Below are 14,886 nucleotides of genomic sequence, written 5' to 3'. Positions count from 1 at the left end.
CTTTCTCTAATACACTTTTCTTTTTGTACATTTTAATGATATTGAGAAAACATTTTATGACTTATTCTAATTTTCTCTTCAAGAATATTCACATTATATTCTCATCTCCTCAGTTATTTCTTAATGGTTATTAATCAGCAAAAGGAAATTCAATCCCAAAGATGTCAAAGGAGACTGGGGAAGTGGGGAGAATAAATGACAGATTTGTCAGTGGAAGTCACAATAAGGATACTAGCTCTCCACGTGTATCTAGCAGGTCAAATAATAGCTGAATGGCACAACCAATTCAGTAATAACAGTCTGATTGTTTATTATTGAATAGTCTTGACTACTGAAGTGATTCAGGTGAAGAATATCTCCTATCATCCAGCATGTTGTTTTGCCTAGAGTCAGCCTGGGAAAACAATCAATTCCCCGGGGAACATCAAGTTCCCATTGCTGAATCATTTCCTCCTATAAATCACTGAAATAACTAGCACAGAGATATTCCCATAATATAAATACAATAACCAAGAGCAGGTGTTACTCACGGATGCCCTGAACAATATGGTACTGTGCAGTATCTCTCTTTCCAGTCAAAACAACTGCCTGCCAAATAATAGAAAGACATCAGATAGTTATTCAGAAAGTTAAGTCATTTGACAAAGAAAACACTGATTTTGCCTCAAATATTGAGCCTTTTAGTGTGATGAATTTTGCTTTAAATTTGAGGCAGGGTCAAAATTAAAATAAATGTGTCATTAGCTCCATTAAAACATATTTTAAGTTTGGGATGGATTTTTTTGTTTACATTGATCTACCATCTCTTTTCTTTCAAAATACATCTAGTGAATAGGTCTGGCTATAACTTTCCTTGTAATTAAGTGGGAAAGACTATTAGGTATAGGGTATTGACTGTACAGTCAAACATGTTCATGTGTAGGATGTTTTGGTTTAACCTTTCCTCTCCCTCCTTTCATTTATTATTCTTTTTTTTTTTGAGGGGTAGTTCATTGGGTAGGAGTAGAGGAAGGAGTTTTGTTTTGTTTTTTTGAAAGTAAGTTTTTTTTAATAAGTGGTATCTATAAAATAGTTTAAAAGAATAAAAAAATCTGCATCTAATGAAGAAGATAACCAAAGGTTTTATCTGATGAAACTTAGTAGTTGAGAGAAGATAGATCAGTTTCCTTATTGTTGTTCATATTGTTAATTCTTAGTCATCTTCTTTATAGATATCTAGGTATCCTTGGCTTTAATGTATTTGCTACAGATCCCTGCTGTTCATTTTTATCTTCTGTAGATATGATAATGATAGGATATCTCTATTAATAATGAATTTCTACAAATGAATGCATGAATTTTAAAAATAACAAATTTTTACAATGTCATTACACAGTCAAATTATACTGTGCTCAGTCCTGGGTTAGAGGTAGAAAAAGTCATGATATTTACTTGTTCTCAAATTTTTCACCTTTTGTCTCAATGTGTTTAAGTTAGAGAGATAGAAAAGAAAAGAAAATTAAGTAGAACAAATGAAAAGGCTGGAAGTTTTAAAAGTTTTCCAGTTGTTGTTCAGTCATTTTCAGCTGTGTTCAACTCTATGTGAACCTATTTAGGAAGTTTTTGCCTAAGATACTGGAGTCATTTGCCATTCCCTTCTCCCTCTCATTTTCCAGATTAGGAAATTGAGGCAAAGAGGCTTAAGTGACTTGCCAAGGGTCACACAGCTAGTAAGTGTCTGAGGCCAGATTTGAATTCATGAAGACGACTCTTCCTTTCATCAGGCCCAGCACTCTAGCCACTGTACTATCTAGCTCCCTTAAAAGTTATTAACAGATAAAATAAAAGTGCCAGGGGTCTGCAGGGAATAGAAGCCAGACAGATGGTAGGACTGAGAAACTTAGGAGACAGTCTCAGCATAATTGATATTTATTTATTTGTATATTTCTGGATGGAAAGAAGATAGTCAATGGCTCACATAACAACCAACCTTTGTGAGCAGGCTGTTGGGTTTTGTGGCAGCCTTGGATAAGGAACAGGGAAGGATATGGAATGAGTAGAAGGATCTTTCAAATCTAAAATACTTCACTATATCTAGTAAGGAGGTGAATCAAAATCTTCAGGTTATTAACCTTGTATCCTCTGCTAATCCAGTCTCACAAGTTTATTTATTGGGTGCTCACTGCATGTACTTATAATTAAGAAAATGAACAAACAAAATATCAGTTATTCAAAGCATTTAGGGAGCAATAAGGAGAAAATGCAGCAAATGTATAGTTCTGAATTTCCACATTGGAAAAGGAATCACCAATCAATCCAGAATTTGGCATATGTGAAATGTTGGGTGAGAAGTCAGTTTGATCCTGTGAGTCTGTTTAAATACCTACATTTGAGACAATGTAAATAAACACACCTATATAAAATCTAGTAAAGTATAAACTCCTTGAGGGCAAGAACTAGAACCCATTTTTCCCCTGTATTTCTGGTTTATATTCCCTATTTTGTAGTCCCAGGTTTTTAATGAATATTTACTGAATTCTTCCATTCAATGAATGACTTGAGGATTATTTATTCCCTGCTACTTCTCTATATTATCAAAGATAAAGATTTGACTTCATTTTCCATTTTTACTAATGTGTTTGTCTAGAATATGTCGACTTTTAAACAGCAGATTTGACAGTCCAGGATTTTCTTTGCTGCCTTTTGGTTCTGCCACTAATGTAGAACAAAGAAGAACTCTAATGAGAAAAGACAGAAGAAGATCCATTCATTACTCCACTCAGCAAATGTTGGTTAAGCATTTGTCATATGAAGAGATTTGTCACAGAATTAAGAATCTCAGAATTGGAAGGGACCTTAGAGGCTATCGAATCCAATTTGCAGCTTCCAAAAACCTCTCTCTAAAACACACTGTGAAAAACAAGAATTGTAGATTTTGGTGGAAGCTCCCTTCTCCCCACTTCACCCTCAAAAGTTTTCCTGAGTACTGTATCCCATGCAAATTTAGATGGTTCCAGTTATTGGGGAGTTTGTCTTTATATCACATGTAAATGGGCCTCTTTGAAGCTACCATTCAATTCACCGAGTATTTATTAAGTACCTAACAGACAGGCTAGAGTTAAACAGGGTGTTGCCTTGAAGTCAGAAAGACGTCGGTTCAAATTTTGCTTCTAAAAGGGCTGACTGTATGACCCTGGATCAATTATGTAACCTCTAGGAGCCCACTCAATTTTCTAACACTATAAATTGCAAAACTGTTGGTAAATGAAAAGAAATATTTGTAAAGTGCTTAGCACAGTATTTGGCACACAGTAGGTGCTATATAAATGTTTATTGCTATCCCATCTACAATGATAGAATTTCCCCATGAGTTCCCTATGGCAGTGAAATCACAGATACAAATCCCCTCATTCCCCACCCCCCACTCCACCATAAAAAATCCCAGGGATTCTATTGGCTCCTTTGTATTCAAAGAAACTGCACTCCCTCCAAAAAAACAAAACACAAACCTCTCAAGGAGTTTACATTCTACTTGAATGGGGAAAGGATTGGGGAAGGGGTACCAGAAACAACACCTTTTTAGATATGTTATCATACAAAAAGGAATAATTTGGAGTCAAAGGTTTAGAGTTCAAATTCCAGGTACTACTCTCTGACATTGAGTATCACTCAAATTTTGAGGACCTCAGTTTCCTCTTCCATAAAACTAGCCCCTGAGGGCAGAATCAAGATGGCAGAGTAGAAACAGGACCTCTGTGGGGCTTCAGCTCCCACCTGCCCCAATTCATGTGAAAAATGACTCTAAACAAATTTTGGACCTACAGAATCCACAAAATGACACAGAGAAGCTAACCTCCTACTGAAGACAGCCTGGCAGGCCAACAGGAAGGGGCCAGAACAGCTGAGCCCAGCCCCACATGAGCTGAAGGTTTTAGCCTCGGGGTAGCCACAACCAGCCACCAGCTGGAGGGACTTCAGATAACAAGTAGCTGTGCCAGTTTGCAGAATTATCAACTTGTAGATGCTAAGGATAAAGTGAGATCTCGGTGCAGTGTGGACTTTTGGACCTGTGATTTCAGGAGTGTGGTCTGGCCTTTGCCTCTGGACCATCCAGCCACTGCCACATGGCTGCTTCAGAGCTCTGGGCCTGAGATGGTAGGGGAATCAACCACCCAGTCTGAGGGGTAATTACTCTTGTTTAACCTGCTTGGACCTGGACCACTGTCTGAGGTACAGGTCCTGGGGTTCATGACCAATGTGCCAGAGCATGTGGGGGATTCAGAGAGGGCAGCCAACTAACAGCTCCAGCAGCTGAGAAAATCCCAGTGATTTGGGACAAAGCTCTCTGCTCTGGTAGCAGAGTTCTACTGTGGCAAAAAGTTCAAAAGTCGAGTAATTGAACAGCAACATGAGCAAGCAAAGCAAGCAGAGCAGTCTGATATTAGACTCCTATTTTGGGGACAAAAAGGATAGGGGCATTGAACAGGAGTAAGACAGTGAAGTCACAACTCCTGTACCAAAAGCTTCCAACAAAAAAATTAGCTGCTTACAGACAATAGAGGAGCTTAAGAAGGATTTTGAAAACCAAATAAAAGTGTAAAGGAAAAATTGGGAAGAGGAATGAGAACGATTCAAGAAAATTATGAAATAAGAGGCAACAACCTGATTGAAGAAAATAGTGCCTTAAAAAATAGAGTAACTCAAATGGCAAAAGAGGCTCAAAAAGTCAGTGAGGAGAAGAATGCCTTAAAAAGCTCATTTTTGCCAAATGGAAAAAGAATCTCAAAAGCTCACTAAAGAGTATTCTTCCTTGAGAATTATATTGTAGCAAACGGAAACTAGTGACTTTATGAGAAATCAAGATACTATAAAACAGATCCAAACAAATGAAAAAATAGAAGGCAATGTGAAATATCACATTGGGAAAACAACTGACCTAGAAAATAGATCCAGTAGAGATAATTTAAAAATTGTTGGAGTACCTGAAAGCCATGATCAAAATAAGAACCTAGAAATCATACTTCAAGAAATTCTCTAGGAAAATTGCCCTGATGTTTTAGAACCAGAGGGCAAAATAGAGGTTGAAAGAATCCACCAATCACCTCAAGAAAAAAAGATCCCAAAAAGAAAACTCCTAGGAATATTATAGCCAGGTTCCGGAGTTCCCAGATCAAGGAGAAAATATTACAAGCAGCCAGGAAGAAACAATTTGAATACTGTGGAAACACAATCAGGATAACATAGGATCTGGCAGCTTCTACCCTAAGGGATGAAAGGGCTTGGAATATGTTATTCCATAGGGTAAAGGAGCTGGGATTAAAACCAAGAATCACCTACCCAGAAAAACTGAGTATCCTGTTTCAGGGGAAAATATAAATATATAAATGTGTGTGTGTATATATAGGTATGTGAGTGTGTGTATATATGTGTGTACAGGTATACATAGAGAGAGGGCACAGGACCAATTAAATAAGAAGGGATGATACTTAAAAGGTAAAATTAAGAAATGAGGGAGGAATATAATGAGAGGAGATGGAGAGAGATAGAATGGGTAAATTATCTCATATAGAAGATGCAAGGGGAAACTGTTAAAATGGAGGGGAAGAACAGGAAGGTAAAAGGGAATAAGTCAACCTTATTGTCATTGAATTGGGCTTATGGAGGGAATGACATCCGCACAAAATAAGGTATCTTACCCTACAGTAGAGTAGGGGGGAAGGTGTCCAGAGGGGAGAGGGGGGATTATGGAAGGGAGGGAAGGCTAGGGGAGAAGAAAGTTGGAAACACCCACTTTTGAAAAGTGAAAGGATCAATGTACTAGTCGGGGTGTGGGATAGGATGGAGGGAAATAGTCAGCCTTTCACAAGATATCCACTATGGAAATGTTTTGCCTAGCTACACATGTACAATCTATATTTAATAGCTTATCTACCCAGTAATGGTGGGTTACGAGAGAGGTAGGGAAATAATCTGGAATTCAAAGTTTTAAAATCAAATGTTTAAAATATATGTATATTGGTATTATTATTTTGCATGTAACTGGGAAATAAGATATACACTCACTGGGGCATAGATATTAACTATGTCCTACTGGAAAGTCAGAAGTGGGAAATGGGGGAAGATATGGAAGAGAGTAGATTGGGGGAGGGGATATTCAGTGGGATCGCTGTTTTGGGGTGGTGGGTAAGTGAAAAACAGGGAGAAAATTTGTACCTCAAAATCTCATGAAAATGAGTGATGTAAAATAAAAAATTAAAAAAATAATGGGTTATTAAAAATAATAAAACTAGCCCCCTCCTGTCTTTACAATCTTTTATCTTACTCCCCAACAATTAATCTTCAATTCAGTGACACTGGTCTTCTGGCTATTCTGGAAAAAAAAAATACTTCATCTCTTGGCTCTGGGTAATTTCTCTGCCCAGGACCCATGCCAAGAGTACTCTCTATCTCTTTCTGACTCCCAACCTTCCCAGTTTCCTTTAATAATAAACTAAGTTCCTGCGTTCTACAGGAAACTTATCCTAACCCTTCTTAATTCCAGTGCTTCTGATTTTTAAATCATTTTCTATTTATCCTGTATATAACTTGTGTAGATTTTTGTTTGCATGTTGTCACCCTATTAAATTGTAAGCTCCTTCAATGTAGAGACTGCATGTTTCTTCTTTCTATATTACAAGGCCTTAGTACATACATTACCTGCGATATAGTAGGCACTTACTAAATGTTCATTGAATTCAAAGGCCACATATAGCCTCCCATATAAACAAATTGTGCTTTTAGGATTTTGGTTTCTCGCATTTTGTTTATTGAACTCTCACTCATCACCATATTTCTGAGCAAAGAGTTTTTACCCAGAACACAAATCAGTCTTTAAACACATCCATGGCTGGTTTCCATGTGTGGCTTCTACACTTTGATAAGCATGAAGGGAAAATGACAAGGATTAGTTTGGCCACATGCAAAATTACATTCTTTGGGTGATGATAGGAATTATTTACTGAGAAAATTTGAACCACTGCTCATTAACTGAGAGTTCTGTCTGAAATGAAGAGTTCACTTACCAAAGTAATTGTGGTCCAGTACTGAAATACTATTTCTTTTATTTTCAGATATTTAAACTTATCTCATATTATTTGATATGTGATGAAAAGGATAATTTAATTCAGGATTTGTTGTAAAATGAAAATAAGATCATGCTACTAATTATCATGTACACTAGTACATATGTTCTGTTGAGTCCATATCATTTGAAATTTAGATGCCATTTCAGTTAAAAATTCATTTTAGTAATGCATAGAATTAGTAAGTAGTATATAGCATCCTGATACACATGGTTTAGGCATCAGCACGACTAACTGTTATTTATATAGTAAATGGCCCTTCTTATTTCTAGAAAAAAAAACTTGATTGTTCTTGTCTTGCGATCACTGTATAAGCTATCCAATTTCAGGTTATTATACCCAGTGTTCCAGAATTCACCCTTATTACTGTGACAATAAACAGAGAAGATATAGCTGTACTACCATAAATGAAATTGGAGTAATCACAGGTATTACATTTTAGGACCTGTTATTTATTAGGCTGATGATACAGATAGCCAAATAATCCAATTTTAAGATATACTAGTGCTTTTAGTAACTTTCTATTTTAATCATGTTAGAAAATGTTTCTGATTTTAATGTAGTTGCAATTGTCTTGCAGTGATAGGATAATAGTTTTTAACACAAGTAATTGCTCCCTCAGTTAATATGCTATGACCAGGTAGGACATAGAGGGGAAAAAAAGGACAAAGACAGAAATTTAAATTCCATTTCTATTATTAGGAATGCCTAGTTTTAGAGATATGATCACTGTCTATATTTTTAAGATACATGCTAAAAAAAGACACTGAAATTGAATTAAATCTATGGTAAATTTCTGAAATTGGCATAGTTTATTATTCACTGTAGCTTTCAAAGAAATACCTTCTTTTCATATATCATGATTTTAAGATGCTGACTTTATCAGCATATTTGTTTTAGAAATGCCCTTAAAGAGAGCAGTGGGAACATTTCCATTTTAATTTCACAAATGGAGTGAAATAATATACAGATTACAATTTAATTATATTTTCTGGTTTTCTTCTTGAGTCAAAACACAACACCACAGCTTGGATACTTCCCTTTCAGAAGATACTTAGTTTAGTTATTAGCTATCTTGTAAGTTATTCCTTTTTAACATTTTTTTTAGTAAGATTGATCCTTTGTGTTATGTGTTATGCAGACATTTTAGTCTTAGGACAGGACTACTAGGGGCAAATTTTTGTCTATTTTTTCCCCTCTTGATAAAATGAGATGATGTATGCAAAAGCTTTTTGGAAAATATTAGGCATCATCAAAATGTAAATGTTGTCATTGTTTTTTACTGTTATTTTATATAGAGAGCTCACAGAGTACACAGACTTACCTGTCCATTCAAAGTCAGCTGAAATTCCAAGAGTCACAATCAGGATAGGGTAGTTAAAGCTCTTCCACAGTGTCAATAATTCAGAAGGCAGTCAATTAGTGTCCTGGGTATCCCTTGCCCTTGGAGTATGTTCTTACACTCATCTAATCACACCTTTCCTCCTCTCCCTTCTCCTATATCAATACATTTTTGGTAAACTTTTTACTTTTGATGTCCCACCATTGGTCTCATCTGCATCTTTCCCAGCTTAACCTTACCCCTGAAAATGGCAGCATGCTTCTTCCACTTACTAGTTATACTTTCAGCTAAGTAGAAATCTCAGAATAATCAAGAGTGCTCTTTCTCCTAAATAAATGACACAGTTAGGGTGCTAGCACATCCCTGCTCTTTAGACCCCAAATATTCTTTGTTATAGCTTCATAATAAAGGAGAATGTATAGGAGTGACTCATATTCATTGCTGATTTTCACATTTATATTCAATAAATAAATATGCATTGAGGCCTTCCTTTGGATCTAGCATTAGGATAAATGATATGAGAGATAGAAGCTTGCAATATAGTTTGGAAATGAAAGCTAGAATTTGAGAATAATTACATACTAAGCAATGGAGCTGACCATTGTACTCTTTTGGAAAAAAAAACATACTGGATTGAGGAGTTAGAAGATCTAGTTTCAAGTTATAATTCTTTCATTCATCATCTTCATAGAATTTACCTTACAATACTGAGACTCAGAAAATAAAATTTTATTATCTACATTATAGGATTGCTGTCAAGATTTAATGTAATAATTACTTGCCAGGTATGTTGTAGCAGGCATTTTTTTTCTCTCCCAGATATGGATTGGGCTTGATGACTGTTGAGGCCCTTTCCAAATCTAAAATTCTTTTGTTCTATGGCATGAACAGTGATTTATAAATTACATCTCCCCATACAAATATCCACTATTACTGTTATTTATTTATAATATTTGTTACTTGTTTTGCAAAAATGTTTCCATGACAAGCTCAAATTAGTGTGATCTCAGATACACATATGTATACACACATATATTCAAATTAGTATCTAGTTTTAGAATATTTGTCCATAAAGATGAGTTAAAACATTACCTTGAAGATATAATGTATTGTTTTAAAGTTTCATATTTACAAATTTACTATGAAAATACCAGCCTAACATAAATACAATAAGACTATATGGTAATGAGTGTGAGGTTTTATAAAAGAGGACAAGAAGATCCCAATAAGGAAATGATCTACAGACCTATCAGAAACTTGATTTAATAGTTCAATAGTGTGAAATGATTCTCATCGATTATAGGATGCTTGAAGGCCAGAACTTTTTTTAATCCTTAGTGTCTAAGACATTGCCTGAGATAAAGTACCCATTTAATAATACTTGAATTGAATAACATTAATAATGTTAATTTAGGAAATGGGAAATTCAAAAGGATTTTGTACAATTTTAAATGATTAAATTTGTAATTCTTGAAGTAGAAAACCACCAATAACTAATGGTTGTTATACTTTGATGTCACATGGAGAATAGACTCTTCAGATAACACTGATTGGACACCTAAAGGCCTGTTGAGTATTCATTGAATCAAATTAAGGTTATGAAAAAAGGCAATTAAAATGGTTAAATATCTTAATAAGTTAGAAACCAAGTGATTCTTAAAATAGCCAGCATTCTCTCTCTCCTTTTCATAATTTATAAACAAAAATGTTTTCTGATGGAGGTTTTTCGCTGAAAATAAGATTCATCTCATTTAACTTGTTTCTTTACATTAGCCAGTAGACTGGGAAAGCACATTTTCTGAAGGGTGCTTCCCATCAGCAATGGGAACTTCATGATCCTGTCTTTGCTTTTTTGTTTGCTTGTTTGAATAACCTAAATGTGACCTTAAATTGTCTAGTTCCATTTCCCACAAAGGAATATTGCTTTCTGTTGCATTTATAAAGAATTAAAAAACAAAACATTTTTGTCAGTTTATTCTCAGACCAAAATAAATCAATTATAATCCCTAAATTGTCATTCATTTTGAAAACACTGTTAAATTCAAAACTCTAATCCTTTTTCTTTAAGGGATATAATGATGATGGTGATGATGATGATGATGATATAAAAGTAATAATAATAATAATAATATGATAATAATAATCACCACCACCACAATGGCCCATAGAATAATGTGAGGACATAAATACTTTTGTGTGAGTACTGCATCATAAAAACATTGAAAATAAAGATTGTCAGTTATAGGAAAATGTTTCATAATTTTTATTGCCACTAGTGCTTTAAGCTCAAAGTCACAAAACACTGCATTACTGAAATAATTTCATTCCCAAACCTAGAAGACTACCTAACCCAGATTAAGTGGCAAAATCAAGGAGTTACTAAAATATGAAAAAGTAAATGTTGAAGACCATGGGATAACGGAAAATCTTTATTTAACACAAACTACAGAAATTATTCTATTAATAATAAAGAAATTTATGAAAAATAGTTCTAATATCTTGAATTATTTTGAAAAAGTAAATAGGCATACTTAGACTGGAATCTAAAAAAAAATGAGGAGCATATCTTCCCCTTTGTACTGGCTTTTACTAAAGTTTTCCCAAGGATCCTGTCAGTAAGCCTAGAGAGTAGCATTCAATCCTAGTATTTTCAATCACAAAAAGCAGGTCTTTTTCCCTCTTGTGCAAAGGACTGTAGGTAATAAATATGTAAAAAGCTCTACTGAAATATAGCCATTCTGAAAACAATAGATTGTCATGGCAAAATATCGTAAAACTACTAAGCACAAAATGTAATTACTTAAGACTTAAAATGACAAACAATAACAAACCTTCCAATCCCCTCTCCACCCACCACCCACCACTCCTTAAAAAAAACAGAGATCAGAAATTATTGATATATTCTTGTAGAGAGGCTTTGGTGTGTTTAATGGGGTGGCTGTTTAATTTTTGTTTTTGTTTTTTTAATTGCTGTTAGTTTGTTTTTTGTATGTCTGTGTGTGAATATCTATTTGTGCTTCCTAAGTATTATAAGTCTAGGGGGTTTTTTAGGTTCAAGTTCAGTTCCTCATGGCTATCCCTTAGTGGGGAAAGGGTTCCCCAAACTATAATATCCAAGAATTGATTCTTTTCCCACTAAATCTAAATTCCATGATGACTATGCATAGCAAATATTAAATAAACCTATTTAACCTAGACAACAACAAACACAAATAAAAAAATGTTCTACAAAATATACTGGAGATATAAAGAGTAAATGAACTGTCTCACTGGGAAAAAGAAAATTCAGCTCATCATAAGAAAGAGTCCCAGATTTCATTTAAAGAGAAATCCCCAAAGTTTCTAGTATAATAAAGTTGGAATAGGGACTTACTTCAATTTTCACCTCGTCAATATTTGGCACATTCCCAGAGTCTTTCTCTCCCTTCAGGGACATATTCCTGATGAGAAACAGGAATGATGCATCTTCTCTCTTGAAGCAAGAAACCAGAAGACCAATACCTCTCTTTTAAACTCTCACTAACTCTACCTCTTACATAGGAATGCAGCAGTGAATAATTAATCTTTCCCAATGATGAGAGTCCTATTCAAATGTTATTTGATCTGCAGGTTACAAATATAAAATAATAAGAAAACAGTAATTTATCCCAGAACCATTTCTTTTAAACACCATCAAAAAAGTTGAGAAGATAACTATCATTCTTAAAGATTTGCAAAGCATTTCATGTATATTATCTCATTTAAGTGTCACAACTACCCTGAGAGATGGATACCATTATAATTCCTTTTTTGCTTATGTGGAAAATATGAGACAAGCAATTTCACATTTCGTTATCTTCTTTATTTGATCTTTTAAGAATGATGACCGACATGTAGGGTTTAAGAAGAAATACATCTGTTACAGGTTACACAACAGCCCCCAGGTTCTAAGGTCAAGCAAGAGATTAGCTGTTCTGGATTGGCATCAGTTACAGGAAGTATATTGATTTGCATTAAGGAGATGGGTGTAGTACAAATGTAGGAATTAAATGAATTTGAGTTTCTAATATACTTGTTTTATATACAGAAACAGGAATATATAGCTGCTCTTACTTAAGAATCTCAAGATATCTGTATTAGTTTTCAAAAGAAAACATGCAATTTGAAAAAGTCAACAAGTATTTTAAAGTGCTTTTTATATGCCAGCTATAGTACTTAGGTGCTGTGCAAATACAAGCAGAAAGAATCCCTGCCCTCAATGAATTTACATTGTAATGGGAGAATATATAAAATGGACTTGAAAAGCCATAGAGGAGGGAGATGAAGGCACACAGACTTAAGAGCATGGTAAGGAAAGTGTGATGAGTCAGAAGAGTAATCAAAACTTGAATGGTTTGGGCATCCTCCACAAATGGAGACTGGGAGAAAGCTAGCTGATTCTAGGGAGAGGCTACAGGGTACAGGGAAATTGCAGTGGAGACATCTGGGGATAGAATGAACTTCTAGGGTGAAGAGGTTTTTATGTCATTGAAAAGCAATTCTGGAGGGTTTGGAGTGAAGCCTAAAGAATAATCAGAAATTGTAAAATAAGTAGTATACATAAAAATCATGATACCTCTCTGGTGCTGTCTATTTGGTAACCACCTATATATTTGAAAATTTAATAAAAGAGACAATCAGTCAATATTCATGTTCAGTCACTATTTTCTATGCTGTCATGGAATAATCACTCTTTAAATTGTTACTTCCCAATTACCACACCAGTGCTTGCGTCATTTTATATATAAGAGCTACTTTGATTTGCTCTGTGTGCAGTTAGACATATCTTTAAAGAGACAATTTTCACATTAGACTGGCAGGAACAGAAGAAGGCTTAAGGAAATGGTAGAATGCAGAAAGGGATTGACATTGTAGGCAAAAGGGAAAATGACACAAGCAGTGGTGTGGTCATTGGGAAGTAACAGTTGAAAGAGTGATTGGACCAATGGTGCTCTAAAGCTACAATAAGGCCAATTTATTTTGCCCTTGTGACACAAGTTCTTGGATTCCTTCCCTCAAGATGACTCTATCAAACTACCATGGTATCATTTGATTAAAGCAATTAAATAGAAAATATAACCTTATTGATCTCAAATAGTTTTTCATTCCTCTTCCTGATTTCTTTCCATACCTGCCCACTGTGGAGAGTAGAATCAGAGGGCAGAGAGGAAGCACCTGAAACTGAAAAGTAACTGTCTTGCATCTATCATCTGGAGAGGAAACCTTTCCAAATGGCAGCTGAACTACTTGGTGAGGAACACCAGGACTTTGCCAGACCACCACAGCCATGGAGCCCGGGAACCAGGCCATCTTCCCATATCCCTATTTTACCCCTCTCTTTTCTCTATCTCCCATCTCCCTGAGCACTAATATTTGCCAGAGAGAGATTTCTGCACCAGGCGATACAAAGGACTAGGGTTGAGCTGCAGCTAGGGCTGTGCACCAGAGGAAGAGGTTTCTAGCAGCTCAGTAATCGACACTAATCATCATGTTGGTAAGGTGATTTCTTTCCTTTCTGCTTGAGCACTTACTTGGGGAGCATTATGATTGCTTCCCTCATAAAAACATTCTGGGTTACTTGATTCCAAGGATTGAAACATAGAACCTCAGAAGAGAGGAGTACAAATTTTGCAACTACTTTATTGAAAAGAGTAAATGTGTGAACTCATGCCTTATTCAGGAGGAAAATGCATCTAGGTGTGGTGGTGCCTCAACCTTAAACTTTTATCTACCACTATAGTCACTTGTTTTAGGTTCTTTCTATTTGATTCTGTAAAATATATACAGCTCTGATGTAAATGTGTTTCCTTGTGAGTTAGGAAGAGTGCGGAAAGAGATAAGAATCCTAATAAAAAATAAAACATCTATATCTAGAACTTTTCCTGAGATTCAGTCTGTATAACAAAGTTGATGTTTTTTTTTTTTAAGTGGGGAAACTTAATTTAGGAAAACAAACATAACAACACAGTCTGACATCATATTAAGTGCTGAAATTTGTGTCAGTATATCCTGTGTTGAAATGCCATTTTTGAGATTTACTTCACACATGTGTGTATACACATGTGTACATATATGTATGTATGAGTATGTTTGTATAGAAATCAATGCACATTCAAATATGTGTGTATGTATATATGTATGCATATATACATATACATTCTATATCTATATCTATATCTATCTGTAGCCATATCCCTTAAATTCTTTAAACCTCAGTTTCTTCATCTTGAATATGGGAATAAAAACATATGTAGGAACTGCATCACAAGACATTGGCCGACAATAGGTCCTTACCCAAAGACCACTTAATATTTATTTTTTGGCCTTAGAGACTCAAGATGAATGTATGTAGTAATTCTTTCCTCTTTTGGCCAGAAACCAAGATCATCTTCCCCTCCCAGTTTGATTTTTTTTTAATTAAAGGGG

General features: G+C 35.1%; 1 long non-coding RNA gene across 3 annotated transcripts in view; it reads left to right on the top strand.

The window, feature by feature from the left end:
* LOC138159797 (uncharacterized) overlaps positions 1–14,330 on the top strand; it is a 197,687-nt gene extending 183,357 nt beyond the window's left edge. For all 3 annotated transcript variants that reach the window (XR_011167984.1, XR_011167982.1, XR_011167983.1), the window contains one exon: positions 13,612–14,330. This is a non-coding gene — a long non-coding RNA (uncharacterized lncRNA). The remainder of the gene's footprint in view (positions 1–13,611) is intronic.
* Positions 14,331–14,886: the final 556 nt, after the last annotated feature.

This window comes from Petaurus breviceps, unplaced genomic scaffold, assembly GCF_028583685.1.
Source record: "Petaurus breviceps papuanus isolate PSGF00001 unplaced genomic scaffold, PetGlider_PUasm1.0 178, whole genome shotgun sequence".
NCBI classification, from domain to species: domain Eukaryota; kingdom Metazoa; phylum Chordata; class Mammalia; order Diprotodontia; family Petauridae; genus Petaurus; species Petaurus breviceps.
This window is presented reverse-complemented; position numbering and strand designations above follow the sequence as displayed.